At 42.3% G+C, this 8,335-nt stretch overlaps 1 protein-coding gene across 1 annotated transcript in view; it reads left to right on the top strand.

The window, feature by feature from the left end:
- Positions 1-277: 277 nt before the first annotated feature.
- ndst1b (N-deacetylase/N-sulfotransferase (heparan glucosaminyl) 1b) overlaps positions 278-8,335 on the top strand; it is a 331,224-nt gene continuing 323,166 nt past the window's right edge. The window contains exons 1-2 of the mRNA XM_048603490.1: positions 278-634; positions 4,755-4,913. The gene's annotated coding sequence lies outside the window, so the exon portion shown is untranslated. The remainder of the gene's footprint in view (positions 635-4,754; positions 4,914-8,335) is intronic.

The raw sequence follows: 8,335 nt of genomic DNA, 5'->3' as shown, positions 1-8,335 counted from the left end.
GAATTCCAAAGTGAACCTGTTGGAGAAATTATTCAATGACTCCTCACAAACCCTTCATCCAGGAATCAGCCAAGTGAACATTGTCTGAACATCTTCGATTGCAAGTCAATCACTCCTTGAATAAGGAAAACAAACTGTACACAATACTCCAGCTGTAGCCCCACTACAGTCTTCTACAATTGCAACAAGAGTCATGACATGTATCATAATATTGGATCACCCACCAACATATCAAACTATTAAATAAAACTTTTTTTTTAGGGAGGAGTCATGCTGCCAGAATGACTGTGGATGTAAATCCAGAAGCAGGCTGGGGAGAGGGAGTCTGGAATGTCATACCTGCTGAGATGTCAAGGAAGCCTCAACTGGACAGACTAAGACTGTGAATGTGATTGGAGAAAAGCTAGCAGTCTTGGTGAGAGACAGACTTTGTGTCTTCCCCTTACAAGGATACACAAGAACAGGGGTCACAAGCCGATTCAATCCTGGTCTGCGCATACTAGTGGAAGAAGGTATGCTAGCAAGCTGAGGTGTAGGCCAGTCGGCTGAGATACTGCGGTGCATTTAGTCGAGCGCTGACGTGTTGTAAAGATCAAAGGCGAAGAACCACCCAAATGTCACCTCTGTGCTGCAGGTAAAAACACTCTTTCATTCTGGGTACTCCAAACCAGCCAGCAGGCCAATCAAAAGGATCCACGACAAACAGATTTCATCTAACTGCTGTGGCAAGAATCCCAGAATTATTGTTCCCCTGTTAACTTTCTACTCTTCATGCTTCACGAATACCCCATAGAGACTAAACCGTGTTGGGGAAGCGATGGCCTAGAGGCAACATTACTACACTAGAAATCTAGATCCCAAGGCTTTTAGGGAGGTAGGCTTGAATCCCACCATGCTAGATGGTGAAATTTGAATTCAATCAAAATTTGGAAACAAAATCTAGCCTAATGGCAATAAGGAACCACGGTCAGTTGTCATAAAATCCCATCTGGTTCACTAATGCCTTTCCGGGAAAAGGAAATCAACTATTCTTACTGGATCTGACCTACATGAGACTTCTGATCCACAGCAATGAATCTGAATTAGAATTAGAAATGGACAATGAAATGCTGGCCTACCCATGATTCGCACATCTTGTGAACAAATTATAAAAAATGTATCTTTCAATCCTCTTTGGATTCACTCCTTACTCCTAATTTGTGTTGCGTTATTTTATTTTTGTAGTTAGTAACTAATAAACTGACTCTTTTTTTGAACTCAAGAGAGCTTTTGGTTAAATTGGTTCCTTACAAAATATAAATTCAATTGGTCTAGGAGAAAGTAATCCACAAGGGAAAGGATCCTATTTTAATGATCCTGGTGGAGGGTGATCAAGGTGGGGACCGGGGTTGGGTGGTGGAGTGGGCATACAGGTGAATAAGGAATGTGAGCATTCACCCCAACTCAGCTGGGAACTTGATATTTTAGGGTAACCCATCTGGAACTGTGATATCTTGGGGGAACATCACCTGGGGTCTGGCTGCAAAAGAAAGACTTTTCTCCCCTTATACTGCAGTCTCCTTGCAATAAAGGCCAACTCTGTGACTAGTAAGAAACACTGACTCACCCTCTCTTTCAGTTCAGTGGTAGGAGAGTCTGTACCACTATAATCATGATGCAAGGCGTGGTCAACTCCACATTAGGGTGGCAAATACAAATTAAACAATGATTTTGTTTAATTTCTCTACTATGTCCAAAGGTTCGGTGCCTATTTCTTTATTAATTATTCATTTCCTATTTCAATCCCCATCTAATCTTTCAAATTTTAATCTACACTGATGAATGAAGCTTAGTGTAAACTGAATGAACAACACCTTCTCTACTATTAGGTCATTTTGACCCTCTTAGTTTAGTTTTGAGGTCATCTAAATCTCTGCTGCCCCACATCCTATTTTACATCAAATCCCACTCTGACCTTTGAGTATAAGAGTTGAGACATCATGTTGACGTTATATAGGATGTTGGTGAGAACTCTTCTGGAGTATTGTGTACAGTTCTGGTTACCCTATTATAGGAAAGATATTATTAAACTGGAGTAGTTTCAGAAAACATTTATCGGGATGTTGCCAGGAGTGGAGGTTAGGTTTATAAAAACAGGCTGGAAAGACTGGGACTTTTTTTTTTCACTGGAGCATAGGGGGTTAAGGAGGTCGTCAATTTTCCATATAAGTGTCATACTTATAATTCAGTGGCTTTGTGGTTGTGTATTTGTATTTGTGTGAGAGTGTCTGTATGCTTTTATGTTCATTCATGAGATGTGGCCATCACTGGGGGGGGGGCAGCTTTTATTGTCCACCCCTAGTTGCCCCTTGGGAAGGTAAGTGCCCTTCTTGGACCACTGCAGTTGTGGGTATCCCACAATGCCCTTAGGGAGGGAATTCCAGGAGTTTGACCCAGCAACAGTGAAAGAATGGCAATATATTTCCAAGTTAGGGTGCTGAGTGGCTTGGAGGGGAACTTGCAGGTGGTGGTGTTCCCATTGTATCTGCTGCCCTTGTCCTTCTCGATGGAAGTGGCAATGGGTTTGGAAAATGTTGTGCAAATATATTTGGTGAATTTCTGCAGTGCACCTTGTAGATAGTACACACTGCTGCTACTGAGTGTCGGTGGTGGAGGGAGTGGATGCTTGTGGATGTGGTGCCAATCAAGCGGGATGCTTTATCCTGGATGGTGTGGCTGTGCTCTGAGATGTAGAGGGATCTCAGTGTCCTTGTACACAAATCACAAAATGTTAACATTTAGGTATAGGAACTAATAAGGAAAACTAATAGAATTTAGTCTATTCTCATGAGGGAAATCACATAATAAGTTGGAAGATCGTGATTTGATTGTACAGGACATTGGGGGAACCACATCTGGGGGCCGTTGTAAAGTGTTGGTCTCCTTATTTAAGGAAGGATGAAGGAAGCATTTCAGAGAAGGTTTACTATTTAACATCTGAAATGAGAGTATCATATTATCATGAGAGATTGGAACAGGCCAGGCCAGTATCCGTTGGAGATTAGAAGCATATTTGGTGACTGAATTGAAACATGCAAGATTTAACATATAGGATCCTGAAGGATGTCGACAGTGCAGATGGGGAGAAGATGTTTCCTCCTCTTGGAGAATCTATAAGTAGGGGTCACTGCTTTAAAATAAGGTGGCACTCATTAAGACTTTTCATTGAATCCCTGCAGCGTGGAAACAGGCTATTCGGCCCAACAAGTCCACACCACCTTTCCGAAGAGCATACCACCCAGACCCATCTCCTACCCTTTCCCTGTTTCCCATGTCTAATCCACCTAGCTTACACACCCCTGGTAACGGCCAATCCAGCAAACCTGCACATCTTTGGACTGTGGGAGGAAATCCACGCAGACACAGGGAGAATGTGCAAACTCCACACAGACAGACATGCGAGGGTGGAATCAATACCAGGTCCCTGGCGCTGTGAGGCAGCAGTGTTAACCACTGAACCATGATGATGCCCCAAATAGATTCCTTTTTTCCTATGAACGTCATGAGTCTTTGGAACTGTCTTCTTCAAAAGGTGATGGAAGCAGCGTCTTTAAATATTTTTAAGACAGAAGTGAATAGACTCTTGGTAATCAAGGGGGTGAAAGGTTATTGTGGGTGTGCAGGAATGCTGGGTAATCAGATTGGTGGGAATCTTATTGAATAGTAAGCTGATTTGTTGTCTCCTAACTTATATGTTTCTGTCCATCCAAAGGTGTGGAGTGCAGAATTGGGCAGAACACTAACTATAGAACTAAAGAACAAAGAACAAGGAACAGTACAGCACAGGAACAGGCCCTTTGGTTCATCAAGACTGTGCTGACTCATTATGCCTTTCTAAACTAAAAATCTTTTGCCTCTAAGTAGTCCATATCCCCCTATTCCCTGCCTATTCATATAGAACATAGAACATAGAACAGTACAGTACAGTACAGGCCCTTCTGCCCACGATGTTGCGCCGAACTTTTACCCTAAACCTAAGGTCTGTCTAACCTTCACCCCTACCTTATACTATCATCCATATGCCTATCTAATAGCCGCTTAAATGCCCCGAATGAGGCTGACTCTACTACCCTCTCCGGCAATGCATTCCATGTCCCAACTACTCTCTGAGTAAAGAACCTACCTCTGATTTCTCACCTATATCTACCTCCACTCACTTTAAAACTATGCCCCCTCGTTATAGCTACCTCCACCCTAGGAAAAAGTCTCTGGCTGTCCACTCCATCTATACCTCTGATCATTTTGTACACCTCTATCATCATATATCTGTCATCATGCCTCCAAAGGGCGAGTTGATGTTTTAGTAAGATTTAATAGAACTCTATTCTACTCCCCACAGCACCATTCAAGCCTAGGATCCCATCAGCTTTCAAAATCATAACCTTAAAACGTAGGAGCAGAATAGGCCATTCAGCCTATTGAGTCAGCTTCACCATTCAAAATGATCGTGGCTGATTTGAAAACCCTCAACTCTACTTGCATGCCTTTTTCCTTGATTCCCTTACTGATTGAAAATCTGTCCATCTCAGCCTTGAATATACTCAGTGAGCCAGCCTCAATAGCCCTCTGTGGTAAAAAATGGCAGTGTCTTCAGTTATCTGGGCCCCAAACCCCCAAACTCTTTCCACCTCTCTACCTCACCTTCCTCCTTTAAGGCACTCTCTGCTTTTTTGACCAACTCTTCATGTAGCTCCATGTTATATTTTGTCTTACAGTGTTCCTGTCAAATGCATTAGGATGATGTACTACCACTAAGGCTGTCGCTGTTTCATACAACGGAATTGAATGAGAACCCAGAGAAAGAACAGAGATCTGGCACAGACACATTGGCTCAAATGGTCTCCCACTCTCCTGAAACCATTTTACAATTTGATGTAAGTTTAAGAAATTGAATTCAATTTAAAAATGTTGATTTAAGCTGGCATCAGCATGGAGTTACTGAATTCTCAGCTATTCCTTTAAACCTTTGTCCAACAGTTCAATCTTGACCATCATCTTCTTCTGTTCAGGGTTAGGAATCAAAGACTTACAAACAAGATGGGTGTGAATTGGGCCTTTTTATGATTTACTGAGACAACCTAACAAAGAACATATTGTTCAAGGTGGGAAAGAGAATTCCTCAAGAGAATTTTCTCAGCGTCTTTATTAAAACTTACATCCATGCACTAACTTTTCTTCACTTTTTTTTCCAAGAAATTCCATTAATAATAATTCTTTACCTAAATTATTTGTCTAAAAGAAATTGCAAGAGGCGGTGAGGACCATGTTTTTCATTCCAATGTTGCTTTGTTAGTGGTGAGAGTTGTAGGATCAACCTTGCTAATTGATGTTTTCCTATCTTAAGCGTTATACTCAGGTTCCTCGGTTAAGCTGGACAGCTGGTTTGTGATGTTATTTATAATGAAGGTCCCACTTTCTCAACCTCTCCTCTCACCCGAGGCACAGTGACCCTTAGGTTGAATTCACCACCAGTTGCCTTTCTAATGAGAGAGTGAGACTATGGTGATGTTACCACACTGTTATATTAACGCGTCGTTAACAGGTTACCCAAAAGAATTTGGGTTTAGAGAAAGGCACATCCACAAAGTGATGAGAATTGCCAAGCCTCAAAACTTGCCTATTGACACACCAATGTGCATCTCTCAAGGCTGACTGAATAATCTACTGCCTGGCTGTTGAAGAAAGACAGCTGTACCAAGCAAAATTCTCCCTCCATCTGACCAGGAAGGTAAAAAGACGATGCAGAGGTAGAAGGAGGTCACCACTTTGATAAGCATGAGCCATTCAAAGGACAAGATGTACACGTATAGCAAAGGTGCCCAACCTTCAATCTGTGGACCACATAACAGCTTGACTTCTGATTTACCTGTAGAGAAACTCACAGGTTGGGTTTTCATAATTAATAATTACATAACCTTGCACAGTAAGGATTATGGGCCAGGAAACACATGATGTCGAGGGAAAATTTCTTGGTTTTTGATTTTTTTTTCTGTTTACATTTTATTTGAATCAAAAGGGCTGGTTAGTTTAGGTGCTAGTCTGATTGGGTCAGGGGATGTAGTTGGATGATGGCCGGGTAATTGGGTTGTGTAGGGTGGGGTGGTTAGGTGAGTCATATCAGGTTGAGTTGGTGGGCTGTGTTGTCAGGACGGATTGGGACTAGTCAGAGAGGTCAGGGAATGAGTTGGGGAGTTAGGGAGGTTAGTCAGAGGATTTGAGTGGTCAGTGTGAATAATTGAGGGGGTCAGCTCTGGACTTACCCAGGAGTGACTCTTGGGATTTTCCTCACTAATATTTTCTGGGTAACTATTTCAGGTAAGTGCATGGAAACTGTCCAAACTCCGTGACTCTACATCGGAGTCGGAAACTTTTCCAGGGAATTGGGGAACTGCCCATTGAAAGTTCAGACTCCCAGGACAAATCCCTGTTCGAGCACTTTGGGTCATACATCTGATGTTTCTGATGATCCAGAAGATCTGGGCCAGTATTTTATTCTAAAAAGTTAATGATTAGATCAGTCATATTAATTTTTGGAGGCATGATTTTAAAGAAAGACAGGGATATTATATTGGGAGATAGTAAGAACTGCTGATACTGGAGTCAGAGATAATACAGAGTGGAGCTGGACGAACACAGCAGACCAGGCAGCACCAGAGGAGCAGGAAAGCTGACATTTTGGGTCGGGACCCTTCTTCAGAAATCTGTGTTGTGTTCCTCCAGCTCCACTCTGTGTTATCGGGATATTATATTGTTGCATTCTCCACACAGAGTTCAGCACTAATTTCTTGTTGCAAAAGTATAATTTATTCTTTAAAAAGTCATTACACACACACACAGATGCTGAAGCAGTTCCATACAGTCTTTGCGTTTGAAGAACAAATGAACTTTGGGATTTGCTATTCCCTACAGTTGCAAGAAAAAAACCCAAGGTATTTTTTTACTTTTGCAGGACAATATTCACATACATTTGAGGCAAAGAGGGTTTCTGACAACTGAATGGATCTTCATTGTAGTTTTACAGAAAGACCTCAGATGGTAACTTTTTTCCTCTTGTGCCTTGGTAGCAGCTGACCCCAAATTTTAATGCATCCCTCAGCATATACTCCTAGACCTTGGAATGTGCCATTCTGCAACATGCACTTCAGGTCAGCTCTTTACACTGGAAGACCAACAAGTTCAGCACAAATTATTATGGGAGGCCCTGCACCTTTGGTGTGCCACATATACTGTACACTGCAGTCATGGTCCAAGTCATGGTCTATCGATCAACCAGCCCACCGGCTCTGTGTCGGAAGTACACTCAATGAAGATTCACATTTTCAGTATTAGGAGTGTCAGATTTCTGGGAACCAAAAAGAAAGAACAGCAGGAAAGGAAGACGAATGGACTTGTAAAGGATTATTCTTGCCTTCAGCAGTTTTGAACACAGTAAAACAGCCCTGTCACATTTGACACCCTCACCGTGTGCTCCGATGAAATATAACCTGGCCTGACTAAACAATTCCCAATAACTGTATCAGTGGGGGGCATCAGGAAGCAGTTCCCAGCTGGATTTCACACGTCGGATTTTATCTGGACCAGTGGGGTTGGCAGGAGCAAAATGTTGAACACCAAACAAAAATGCTCATTGAGTGATGTCAGTGTATCATCTGTAAGTGCTTAAACCACAACATATTTGTAAGATTTGCGTCATTATCTAACTGCACTACCTCGGGTCAATCTTTTAGTTGATCTGCTAAAGAGCTCAAATTCTTCAATCTTTAAAGAAGGTGGGGGAGGGGTGTGGATGAGAAGAGCTTTCTAGAGAAAGCTAAGATGCAAAATGGAGCAGAAATAGTTATTATTAGGTACTATATCTAGTTAAAACTGAACTTAGGTTGGCTGTCATACTGGCACAGAGAGAATGATGGATAACAGGAATGCTCCCTCATTACAGGTGTAAAGTTAAACATCTTTGAGGTATTCAGGAACCAGTCAGCAAGGGGGGGTTGGTCTAGGCTTCTGTTTACAGATGAAGTAGGTGGGGTTTAATGGTCTCCATCATTCAAGTTTACTGTCATAATCTTTCTAATCCCTGGAACTCTGCTGCAAGGAACAAATGAGTAGAAATGTCTACCTCACCCCTTACTCTGTCCCCCTACCAGGAGGCTGAAAGGATGAGAGATAGTAGGAACTGCAGATGCTGGAGAATCCGAGACAACAAGGTGCAGGGCTGGATGAACACAGCAGGCCAAGCAGCATCATAGGAGCAGAGAGGCTGACGTTTCGGGCCTAGACCCTTCATCTGATGAAGGGT

The sequence above is a fragment of the Rhincodon typus genome, chromosome 12, assembly GCF_021869965.1.
Source record: "Rhincodon typus isolate 14 chromosome 12, sRhiTyp1.1, whole genome shotgun sequence".
In the NCBI taxonomy this organism is placed as follows: Eukaryota; Metazoa; Chordata; class Chondrichthyes; order Orectolobiformes; family Rhincodontidae; genus Rhincodon; species Rhincodon typus.
The sequence above is the reverse complement of the archived record's forward strand: the minus strand, read 5'-3'. Positions and strand labels throughout refer to the sequence as shown.